General features: G+C 38.3%; 1 protein-coding gene across 6 annotated transcripts in view; it reads left to right on the forward strand.

Annotated features, from left to right (window-relative positions):
* The window catches only part of IQSEC1 (IQ motif and Sec7 domain ArfGEF 1), a 2,803,266-nt gene that overhangs the window by 2,097,748 nt on the left and 691,970 nt on the right, over window positions 1–13,548 (forward strand). The window lies entirely within an intron of this gene.

The following is a 13,548-nucleotide window of genomic DNA, read 5'->3' on the forward strand; positions in this document are numbered from 1 at the left end:
TCATTTGAATATGATCAGGTCTTTACAGAACTGTCAAAAGTCAAGAGTACTTGGTCAGTTTAACTCCCTATAGCCATCCAGTGCTACAGCATCTCCCATAGGCCAGTCATTTCATTCATACTCCTGCAAAATAAGAACGTTTTATGAGATTTCTGACTGAACTCAATTTTGTTTTCACATTAAGCTCATCCAAGTTACTACTCAAAAGAATGCGTCTTATAAGCGATGTCCATCCCACCTAAATCCTGTACAAGCACACTCACTCAAGAGATCCTATATCTTTCACTTCTGGGGTCTGAAAGTTATTCATATTAATACCAGCATAGTCATAAGCAATCATCAAAAATATGATGACTGGATTTCAGCGTATGATCTAGAGATGTGTAAGAAACTTGTATGAAATGCATCATCATAGATACCAAACTAGACATACTATGACCTCCTCAGATGTGAAAAAATAGACATAGGAGAGTGGCAAGCAGGCATATTTATGATGAACAAAATACATGCAAGTCCATCAAATCCAGATTTCCTCAAACTAATGGCAAGAAATCTAATTTTTGAACCATCATCTGTAGAAGCCACTGGACCCCAACTGTTGATATTTAGTATGATTCCCCTGAACACTATTTCCTGACATTGTGAACTAGGCTGACTTAGAGATGTGAAACAGTTGCCATCTTTTTCAGCAACTGCATTTTAACAAACTAGTATTCTATGTTTAAAAATTAAGAATAAAGAATAAAAAAATAAAGTTACCAATAAATGCTGTGTGCTTTACCACATCGCAGCTCAGAGAGACATTGATCATTCCATGTTGACTATATCTGTGTGACAGTAAAATATGTGACTGCTCTGTAATCCTTGTGTGGTGAAGGCCGACAGTGTTATTAAATTTGGCACAGTGTCCCTGATCTGAAGATTAATTTGAGGTTCCATCCCCTACACTTTACTCTTCGGCCTATCCAGTACAGATACACAATTCGTCTTTGTCAGCCATGAGACACATCTGTAGGCAGGCACTGTAGTTACCTGATGACAATTAGAGTCTGGTTGACTTAACTGCTCTCTAGATATTAATGTCCGTATATGTGCGAAGCCTGAACACTTCTAAATTATTCAGTATTCAGCATCAAAACTGAAATTATTGTCATTAATGTGATTGGCCAGTGGTAAAGCATATCCCTGAGAGGTCTGAATGCTGAAGATAGTAACACTTTTAAACATGTGAAGTATAGACTGATCAAAACTGGGATTTCTCATGCTACATAATTATAAAAGATTATCTAAGGCTCAGTCTAATCTATTAAGTCTATAATAGTGTGGTTAAGCAGTGCTTCTTAACTGTTTAAGATTTTTCCAATACTAGCCCTGATTTTTGTATATAACTCTCTTTCTGTCCATTGTAAACCACATCTTTTTCTTTACAGAAAAGTTGGAGATAAATATGATATAACTTTAAAAGCATGAACATTACAGAGCTTTTTGTCATCAAAATATGTTTTAACATAGCTGACCTGATGTCTACACTACTAAGAAAAAACTGGATCTAGTATCCCAAGCATTAAAGGGCTAATAAGGGGTGGCACCAGGGATGTAGTAGTAGTGGGCAATGTGTGTGAGTGTGTGTTTGTGTGTGTGTGTGTGTGTATATATGTGTGTGTGTGTCTATGTGTGTATATATATATATATATATATATATATATATATATATATATATATATATATATATACTGTATATGTGTGTGTGTATATATATATCTATATATATCTATATATATATATATATAGACAGATATATAGAAAGATATGTCTGTGTAAGCGCACGTATATAAAATATATATAAAATCATGTCCATTCATTCCCACTTATGCAAGAGACACCATGCAGCCATGATTTTTCCTGCTCCTAACCCCTCTTTTTGGGGCAGATGTGCATGCATGTAGATGAAAGGTCCTGTAAGTATGCAAGTTCCTGCAAATGCCCAGTGAAGACTACTGCAGATGCAGCATGTTAGATTCCCCTGGCCCATCCATTGCATGCCCTGTACCTATCTTATCATTGCTGGGGGACACAGTTCCTCCCCCCACCCACGGATAGTTGAACAAGCATTGGATGCTTATTCCTACCCTTTCTGTTCAGCTTCTCCAATGCCCTTGTTTCTAGGTGATCCAGTCCTCTGTAATACAAAGGCAGAATCCAGTGAGCACGTTTTTCATCCCTTGGAGAAGGAGTGGTACTTATTAGGGCAGTATTTCACCCAGCTAGAAGCTGTGAGGCTGTGCTGCTATACTGTTATTTAATTGTCTGGCACCTAGAAGTTGTTAGGCTGGTTTGACCAGGAATCTGCAAGTTCAGCTGCCTTCTTGTGTGCAGTGATGTTGGGGTCTGCCAGAGGAGGTGGACTTTCAAAGAAAGGCCTTCAGGTTTCCAGGCTAGCAGTGTCATCAGTGTCAGAACATAGCATGCTGACAGGGGCTAAGATCTTTGTAATGATGGCAATATGGATGGCATGAAAGCTGTCAGTGATGAGGAAGGAGGAACATGGGGGTGTGTGACACTGAGCTAAGATCTGGGTAAAAACACATGCATTTAAAGAAAACACATTCACTGCACATGTCAGTATCCATGAGTTTTCAGCGTAAAGGTTGTCAGACTGGGAGATATTTCTGTGCTTTGTGATCTTTAGATTTGGTCATGATCCTACACTTCTGTATGATGAACCAAGGGCAGAGCCATAACTAAGAAAGGAATTATATATAAAATTAGGGGCATATTTTAAATATTGGTATCATTCACTTAGAAAGTTTATAGAGCAATGTTATTTCCTTTCTTATACTACAAAAGCTTATGTTGTAATGACTGATTGAAGGAAATTTTGGAGGCAAAAATTAGAAACTTGGGAAAGATGTCTCTGATTTTTAAGACTTTTTCATTCAGTCTAGGGATGGCAGGTTGAGCTGTTTGCATTAATCCTGAAGTAAATTGTGTTACTACCTGTTGCAGGGATCATGGCGTTTGACACACCATAGTAGAAAGTTCATTATGATTTAACAGGTTGTATCAATGATGGTGAGGTGTACACACTACTGTACACTTCCTCCATGCTTGGGCATTAGCAAGGCCATTAACACTGCATTTCACCAGCATCAGTTAGGAAAAGTACAAAGAATACTGCAACAGTTTGAAAACTGGCTGCGTGATCACAAGTAAACTGTATTTAGGAGACAGAAAATACCGGAATGAAAGTTGGTAAGGAGGGGAGTACCAAATGGTTAAAATCTGGTGCCCCTGTCGTTTATTATAGTTGTGTCACATATCGCAATAATCTACGAGTGCAAGATGAACTTGATATGAAGATGGGTGTGGTGGTCACAGATGAGAAGTGGAGTGTTTCTTGATATGTGGTTTCTTGTCTAGTGGGTAAATACGAGACAGCTGGGATTAAATGTAAAGAAATATGCAGGTTATACACTACTGAAAAGCTTTGGAAAACATGCAGTGTTAGTGAGGGTGACTCTGAGCAGAACAAAAAACAAAAAGGGGTTTGGAGGTAATAATTATCCCTAAACTCTGGCATACAAAGCACAAAAATAAAATGTCTGCTGACATGTAAATATAGGCAGTGGCTTCCAAATCTACCTACAAACCCTGATAAGTGAGAACCCTCTTTCTTAAGTCATATATAAAAAAATGCATACTCATTTGTAACATTTAAATCAACCTGTAAATCCCGCTAGTGTTGTGAACTCTCTCCCTCTCTATTTAAATATGTAACCTGAAAGTATGCAGTCATCTCAGTCTTTGTGGTTACCAAGAGTAAGCAGTTATAACTTATCTCACACCCTTAAAGACAGACCCTTTTGTCATTGTTCTGCATTTTTCTGTTGTTGTCCTAGCAATCCATAAGTGTGTACTTAAATTGTAGTCCATTTTTCGACATCTAAAAAAGCAAAGGGACCATTTGATTCTCTGATTTTTTTTTCTTTGCATTTTTATCACGTGATTCACAGCATAAATCCACCCTACTTTTGCCATATTTTCGGATCTTTTAGCACACAGCAAGGAAGTGATAATGCATTCTTATCCTACTGTGAGTACATAAATGTGATGGGACTTGGAATTCACAATGAGTATTTCACAGTCAGAAAGTAATTGCTGCTTCCACCACCAAACTATAGAAAAAATGGATACGCTGAAAAAAGATGTGAACACATAACGTGCATTTGCTTTTCATTTCAAGAGCAGTCCTGGAGAATTTATTTTTAAAGCATTACACACAAAACTGCTAAGCACATTTTTACTTATCCACTAAAAACTGATATTTCATTGCAAATCAAAAGCAGTGTGTATTCTTTGTAGATTTAAAATTCGGTTTTAAACAAATTGAGATGTTGGAATTCGAGCACAGTTTTGTGTGTACTTGTATATAATTTTAATTGTAAGGGGCTGTCTGCTGTCTTTATATATCCAATGATTAATAATGTATTATACTGTGATATCCTACTATTTAAATATGTAATGGTGTTAGCATTTTTTCTTCTTTGATTTAATAATCCATAAGATTATAATCTGTTTTGCTTGCTTTAATCCTATTAATTGTACAGTGTAGTACTTGTTGTCCTGTGTCATGACAAGGTTATTTTACTTCTGGCCTCAGAACAAGCACATAAGTAAATTCCTCATTTTGAGTTTCCAACTACAACAGGCAGTCAGAATTCCAGCTTGTCCAATTATTTTTTGGGGTTTTTTTTGTTTTGTTTCCTCGTCTTCAGTACTGTGATGTCACAATTCGGGATAGAATTATGCAATGACAGTATCAAGTGCTATCTTTGTGATTTCTGCTCTCATTCCAGTAAAATGATGTTACATATTTGGGAGGATTTTGTGTCCTCCTGTTACATATAGAAAAGTACTGGTAGAAGAGGAGGAAGTGGGTGGGAAGGGGCAGGAGGAAATGGGAGCCAGTGGCCAAAATCAGCTCCTCCATCCTACATGAAGAGATTTGGTACAGTGCTGAGTAATACAGCTGCAATGAAAGTGGAAGTAGAGGGTTTGCACTTCCTGAAAAAGAACGCATGCACTTTTGTGGTACACTGTTTTGTGAAGCACATGCCCAGGTAGCCCCGTTATAGCAGGCACTGCAAATTGGAATAAGGTACAATACAGAAAAAGAACCAGTATAGATAATGACCTTCCTCAGCCCAGCTCTCAATCCACACTGCTGGTCAGTAAAATGTGGGGACCAATAATGTAAATGGCCACTAGAAATGTAGGGTACTAGTCACCCAGTAGAGGGGCCTAAGTAAATCCCTGGGGCTAAAGTTGTTTGATGGTAAGGTTGTGAGGGCTAGAAAGGGCCTGCACCCTCTTCAGTTATAACACTACAGGCAAGATACAGTTTTCTGGTCATCTTTGTAGATATATGTAAATATATTACCAGCTACATAAAAACACTCTTGCAAACATGAATTTACATAGGATAATGAGGGAGAAATACATGTTGAATAACCTTGTATGCCATGTATGTGCATCTTTCTAAAAGAGTAATCACTTAACCTGGCTTTCCATCCATATTTTCAGTTTTATAGTGTTAAAAGTGTAGTTGTCAGTAAATGACCTGCAAACTTGAGATCAGATTGCGCAAGTGAGGAAGTCACTGGAACGATCATCTACCATGGCAAACAGCTGCATTCCTCAAAGGATTGTTTACCGACAAAATAAGTAGAGTAGAACTGAACGTTAGGAATTATTCTGCTCCTTTGAAATCCTTCAACTTGAAAGAAATGCTAAGAGATGTTTCATTTAGAAATACTGTCAGAAAAATTTTTACACTATCTTTTTCCTCCAGAATTTGTAAATAATGACTATACGTTACCATTCCTCATCTCCAAAAACTCTTAAGTTTATAAAATGTTTTACTATGCCTGGATAAATATTTACAACAAATAAGTAACTACTTATAAAATCACTCTCCCAGTGGTGTCTCCAGAATCTTAGACTTGGGAATCCAGCATTGTTTATGGTTTATTTTTTTTTGAGTTTCTAATTACCTCACAAGGAATTCTTTACAAAGTGGATAATTTAAATATTCATTGTCTTTTTTTACTCTGCACAGTAATTTGAAATGAGCTGCTTTGATGGGACATAAAATCAATCTAGAAGCATGTCTTTTTAGTATTTTCTTTACATTTAAAAAATATTTAAAAATTACTAGCATCATTAACCAGCATGGAGATTTGAAACATGGGATTAAAACGTTGCTATCATTTAACATTTTTAATTTGTTTATAACCACAGTCATTCTAAGCCACAGTGGTGCAGCAGTAGCATTGTCACCTCACAGCAAGATGTTCTCCCGTTCGATTCTCGGGTGGAGCGCCTTCTGTATGGAGTCTGCATGTCCTCCCCGCGGTCGAGTGGCGTTCGAAAGACATGCGCGAATGGGCGTGCCTTCGTTTAAGGTTGGGCATTGGACTGGCACCTAGGCACTATAAAAATCGACTGCCAATCATTAGCGGACCGGAGTTCCACTGTGGCGACCCCTAACCGGGAAAAGCGAAAGAAAAACAACAACATAACTACAGTCATTCCCATGCTTTATCAGTAAATTGATGCAATGTTAATGTCAAATGCAGGTGTTTGAAATTTAATTATGTGACTTATCAAACTGACAAGAACACCATTCAGGCTCTTCTTGTAAAAGATAAGTTGCTTGCAGAGAGAACACAGGGGTAAGCACCACATGCTAAAACCTAAATACTGTGATGCCACCAGAACCAGTCAGATATGGCCAGTGACAGGTCTTGATTAAAACAAATTCCCCAAGGCTAGTTTGAAGTCTCTCATACTTTAGACAGATGGTCAGTTTTGATTTCCTCTGCTGGCATCTTCCATTGTCTTTTATTTCTAATTCTGGTCTCACCTTATGTATTTATGCTTCTCTGTCTCTTTGGAGGCCTCCAACCCAAATTGTTCTACAAAATGATCATAAGTAGCACAACGCTGCCATTACTGGGTCTAGCTGACCTTAATGTCAACAGGTCAGACTACTGGTCTCTTCGTTAACACTTATTTCATTTTTCAATCTTTTGCCAAGTGTCACAAAGTCAGGCATTAGCCCTTCCAGTACCTTCTTCTCCTGCCACCTAGATGCAGGCCTGGTCTATACTCAGTCATCTACTACTGGCCTAATTAACATCAAGTTAGCTATTACTACCTGTTATGATGCTTGACCCTTAGTGCATACTTAGCCTGTGTTAGACTTCCTAGAATCAGCCATTCAAATGTCAGTGACTCCAGCACAGTCTTTCCCAGCATGACTCTAATGTTGGCTGTACAAGCTTCAGGTCCTGTTTTCCGTAACCCATTGCTTGCACATGCATTAGGTTGTGCAACACTAGTTATAGTGTATTACAGCCTTCCCTTTCTCCATTAAGTCTCACCTATTCTAGCCAAGGTAGCCTCCAATATCTTGCCTCAGCACTGCAGATCCTGTAAGTGGATGTCTGATTTTAGCCATTTCTGCTCCAAAACGGGTCATAGCCTCATTCATTTGCATAGTGGCACTAGTCAAGAAAAGGGAGAATTGCCTAGATCCACTGCCCCTGTGAAAATGTGTCCATGGATGTGGATGAAATGTGGGGTAACAGAATGCAGTTATTGCAGGACTGGTGGGGTAGAAGGTTGACACCACTAATTGCCAAGATTTCCTTTATCTTTTGTTGATCAGGTTAGTCACATTAGCCCCATAGCCTTTTTGTAGGGTGGAATTCAGGTTTTATTCATGCTTTGGGCACTGGGAAATTCCCCTACTCTTTTTGGTAAGTGCCATGGGATAAGCTGTGTAGCTCTTGTGAAACAATTTGTTCATACATGAAATGGGATGCAATTGTTCATTGACTAACTAGTTTGGCAAAGTTGGCGTATCACCATCTGGGTGGCTATGGGAGAAGGGTGGGCTCCAAGATCTGTCAGACATGGAGAGGAAGGAATATTTGAGTACAAAACCGTCGTCCTAGTGGTATTTTTTTCACATACATCTCTGTCAGCTGCCCTGATGCTGTGCACAAAACATTGACCTCAGCGAATCACAAGGCACTGTATGTCATACTCTGGGCACTTTGGTTAACACAATGGCATCATCATCATTTTGAATTCAAAGCATGGAGCAATCTTTAGCTGCTCCTTTCCCTGCTGGTGTTTTTACCCAAGTAATCTGAAATAATGGGCATTAGATGTGTGTGAACTATGGATAGTGCCTTTTATGTTTTCACAGCTAATTAACACTTAACAATGGGCCCAGAGTGGAAATCTGAATAAGGAATGCCATCAAGAGATACAGACTTCTGAATATTTCCATTTGTGGAGCCAGGAAGTCAGATTGTTAGTATCCAGCTGACACTAAGTATATCCTAATAATAATAAAGGCTGTGAGGGACACGTCCACCTCTTTACTTTATTGCATATTCGGTTCATAGGTAGATACTAGGCTATCTGCCCTAGGGCATTTATAAGCCTAGCCAGAGTGTATTTGGCTTCCGCCTCCCTATTAGATTAGCCTACTGTGCCTCTGTAAAGTAGGTCACAGAAGGTACCCTTTTAAGATTAGTTTACTGTGCCTCTGTCTAGCAGGGACACAGAAGAGATCCCAGGGGTGAATTTGCGATTTCCCATCCACGCGTCCAGATTTCGCTTGAAGAGGGTCAACGAGGGGCTATGTCTAACATGAATTGGGATTCTATTCCAGAGTGAGGGGAGCCTCTGGGAAATTAATCTGTCCCTCCAGCATGTCCTATTTATTGTTGTGCTGAGGTTTAGGTCCCTGGAGCATGTAGCTCTAAGGGACTTGGATTTTTTGAGGTGGAGCATGTCCATTAATTGTGGGTTTGACATGGCTTTGTACGTCAGGCATAGATCACCTCTGACTAGGCGGTAAGCAACTGAGTAGAGCTGGAGTTTCTTTAGTCAAGCTGCATAGAACATCTGTTTGTAGCCCATGACCCTCTTGATGAGGTACTTTTGGGGTCTCTCCAGTTGCTGCAGGTGTCAGGTAAGGTACATCCCAAAAGGGGCATTGTATTCAATTATGGGCCTGATGAGTGACGAGTAGAGGGGCACAATGACCTCTCTTGATCTAGATGCGAACCCTTTTGTGATAAGGTGGGCTATATAGAAGGTCTTTCTAACCACTTTGACAACATGATTATCAAAGGAGAGATTACTATCTACGTTGGTCCCCAAATCTCTAATTACTTCTTCCGTACTTAATGGATTACCACCTATGTGGTAATTTGTGGGCACCTTGTTTTTCCCAAAGGGGATGACTATGCACTTTTTAGCATTTAGCTTGAGGCCGTGGCTCTGGCACCAAGCATCCTTTGGATCTTGATGTGATGAGGCAACCCCTTCACATTTACATAATCATTGCTTAAGTATTAAAATGAATTATTTTTAATGTATTCTTAAACTAGATATTCAGAGATTCTGCATTTTACTTGTGTAGATTTAGATATCATAAATAATGGGATGTATTTGGTACTGATTGATTTTCTTTTGTTGAACAGATCAGTTTGGATTGGCGGGAATGGGTGCACCAAACTAGTAAGACCATTTTAAGGAACGAAGAGTGAAAATGCTGGAATTCACAATGCCATATCTGTGCATATTGGATGTATGTCTCTATTGTTGATAATATTTACATTTATTAGTCATATTTCTAAAATATTTTCAAAATCTGAAACTAAGCCATACCATAGCTCCTTTTTGTTGATATTACGATTCAGGTTATACAGTGGGAGGTGGTAGGTAACATACACTCCTACCTAAAATAAAAATTTCAGAATGGCTTTGCTGGTTACTTCAGACATAGTGACAGATCATTTCATAAAGACAGCAAACAACATACCGATGAGAACGGAAGGAGATTCTTTTAAGAACAGCACAACACAAATGGTAGATATATGTCTGAAATTGGGTTTAGATTTTGATAAGACTAAAGATAAAAGTAGAAAGCAGTATCTATATTTATAATCAGGAAACACATAAATCATTATAAAGAGGTGTTTCACTGCAGGAAGAGATTAAAGTGTCAAAACTATTACTTGACAAATGAATAGCAGGAAATTACTGGTCTGTCATGTTGCAGAACTCTCATGGGTGACTTGGGAATTGAAGGAACCATAATCACTTTAGAAAAAAATAATACATTTAAGAGAAAGCAGGCAACAAGTTACTGAAACACAAAACTGTTATTTTTTTTTAGAGTATGTAAATATACAAATGAATTATGTGTGTTGCTCACAAGTGAGACATTTCACAGTGTGGTAGGTAAGTAGTTTGTACATCTGGATATAAAATATACTTTACGTGATATTTATTCTCTCACTGTAGGAGCATGCTGTGATGAACAGGATTGCTTTTTTTTAATCAGTAGTAGAAGAAATATATGATAAGAAGAAAAATTAAGCATGCTAATAAATGAGACTGGAATATTCACAACCATAATAACTTTTCATAATATTAGGAATGATGCTCTTGTAATGAAAAAGTGTACATACAGATATGCTAAATATGTTACCACTGGACTGGAACACTATGAAAAAGTGTACATGCAGATATGCTAAAGATGTTACCTCTGAACTGGAGCACTGTCTCACCTGTTTGTCATTATTGGAGCTTAAATCCTGTTACCTGGCATGGGACTGGAACCCATAAACTTTTGATCTGTTGTCATCAGAGTAGAGCCTGTATTCTACTGGTCCACTGACTAGGTGATTATGATGATCTAGAGAGAGAATTTGATTTAATAGCAATTAAAAACAATTTTAATAAGCTCTGTATACAACACATAATGGTTCTAATTAATTTATACTTGTAGAGAGAGGTGTGATAATTAGGACACTGCAGTGAATTCCAGCTGTCCATTCATATCTTAACTCTTTTGTCCTGGTGAAGATCACAGTGGTTGGTAACAGACTGAGCAGAGTAAACCAGGCTTTTTTATCCACAAAAAGTGCCTCAGACTCATTCTGTACGATTCTCGGGCATTTCCAGTCAGGCTGTAAAATGTCAGGTCCACTTCCACTGGGGTATAGCTGTTACACCTCTTGTGGGAAACACTCAGGGAGCATTCTGTCTAGGTGCCCAGACCCCCTGAATTACTCCTGTCAACATGGGAAAGTGGTGGTAGTACAATGACAGTCACTTGGATTGTCAAGTTCCTTGTTTTGTGAAGAGAGAACTCAGATACCATACAGATAGCCTAGTTTGTGCTACTTGTATTTATGATGTTCTCTTTTTCTTTAATACCCAAGATCATGTCCATAGGTGAGAATGGAGACTTTATTGTAGTGAAGGGGTTTGTGGTGCCTTTATGATCCTTACAATGTTGTTGTCTTCAGCTCTGTGCTTCTGGTACATTGACACTTGACAAACTGATGTGAGAAGAGGGGTCAGACAAACAGTAGTCCAAAATGCCACCACGATGGTTCAGCAATGAATTCACTTATTTTTATTTTTATTCAATATGGTTAGAATTATTACACGTATCTGAAAGTTTATTGTTGTGCTGCAGATAGTTTGTTATAGTCAATCACCTCAGCAAGATTTATACTACTTTGATGATGTTATAGAGTCAGAAACATTAGCTGGTGACTATAGACATTTACCCTCTGGTCATCTGTTGCAAAAAAAATAGTGGACCGGTATGAAGTATATGTCAGGCAGGGATGTGCTAATTTTCCAAATATGGATAAACAAATGCTTAATTTGCATCCACAAATTCTATAGTATATCTGCCACAGCAAGAAGAAGTGATGTCCCTGATGAGTAGCTAAAGGAAGAAACAGTTTTAATCAGAACTATGAATAAAACATTTGCTTTCTAACAGATGTATGTGTATTGGCAGTATATGGAGCAGAACAAAACTGCATCTAATTACATTTTGCTGCTTGTAATTTAAGTTATTTTAAGGCACAGATAATGAAATTTTAAATGTAAAGGCAGTAACTCTGTTTGAAATAGATGATTAAGTCTACTTGGATGATGATTAATTGCAAAGTCGTGGCAGGAAGAGAGAGAGAGAGAGTATGAGTATTGATTTTCTTTTTGAAAGACAAGATTTAAGACCAAGAGATTTCTATGAATTGCTTGATTCTTCAGACCCATTTTACAAGTTGTTATATTGTACGGAGTGGCAACTCCCAGGATCCTCTTGACATTATTTACCAGTTCACTGTGAAAGGCCTGTGGTGACACTGTCTGCTCCTATAAATAGGGAAACACCCTATGCTATGCCTGCAACCACATGAGGTATTCACAGAGTCTATCGATATACTCCGATACAGATAAGTCCTTTTATAGGACATGGTATACAAAACCATGCAGCTTATGACGGATGTGTGATAAATGGTATTTAATTTTATCCCGTCTACCATTCAGATACATTTTAAATTTGTGATGCTTTTTAAGTGACTGTCCAGAGATGATGGTGGTTACTGGCACAGAACCGTTCAGCCATGTGCTGACGTGCAGTGCTTTTGCAGTCAGCGCAGAGCAGGCACCTGCTTTTGGCCTGCCTGTGGGAATAGCTCCTATATTACCAATTGTATAGAACGGATTTATGGCTGTAGGCAAGAATGAATGTCAGGGAGTAGAGCTGGGACAGATAAATTGCAGAAGCAACAGCTGCAGCAGCAGTCAGAATTCAAAAGATGAACCAGGTTAAGGGAAACGGCATCACCTGGGTTCGCTCACTGGTCTATGAGGTTATTCTTTTCTGAACCTTAACTTAGTTTGTGGAATATTTATGTTCAAAGCCAGCAAATGTTTTGGAGGGCAGCATAACTTTATTGCAAAAACTCTAGTATTGTATTGCACTTAGCTGTGAATCATAGCTTTACTCCTTATTAAAAATGTGTCAAAAGTAATGGAATTTGTAGGCTGTAGCTGTTTGAGAATCATAAAAGTGTTGCTCAGTAGTATAGCACTTACTCATCTGGCAGAGTACTGTTATAATGTCCTGGCTAAAGGTCATGAGTTTGGATCCCATTGTAGGAAATGGACTGTTATGGCAAGCTAGATGGGATGAAATTAGATTCTGCAAGTTTTATATGCTAAACATAACAGCTGTCATCCAGTATCCAGTATTGAATACTGTTCAGGAAATAAGTGACAAGGCCTTGTCACAATCATAACTTTAATCACAGTCACATCCTAAATGCTAGAAATATAGTGTAGTCACCTTTGGTAAAACTAGTGTTCCTGCACAGTGTCACATAAATGGAATTCACCTTAGGGCTGACAATGTGATGCAAGATTTAGGAAATTACATAGACGATGATCTGCCCTGAAAATGTCTCTGTCCAGTGTTGTCAGAAAATAACCTGGCTCTATACCTCTCAATATCTTAGCACTAGAAATCTGGACACAGCCAAAAAGAATGGGAGGTCAAAGGCCCAAAATAGGGAAGGTTTTTAAATATTAATCTTATACACTTAGAAAGTTGTTAGAATAAAAGTTATTTTTGTTAGTATGCATTTTCTGAAT

This window comes from Protopterus annectens, chromosome 7.part0 (assembly GCF_019279795.1).
Source record: "Protopterus annectens isolate FY-2018-M chromosome 7.part0, PAN1.0, whole genome shotgun sequence".
Taxonomy (NCBI): Eukaryota; Metazoa; Chordata; order Ceratodontiformes; family Protopteridae; genus Protopterus; species Protopterus annectens.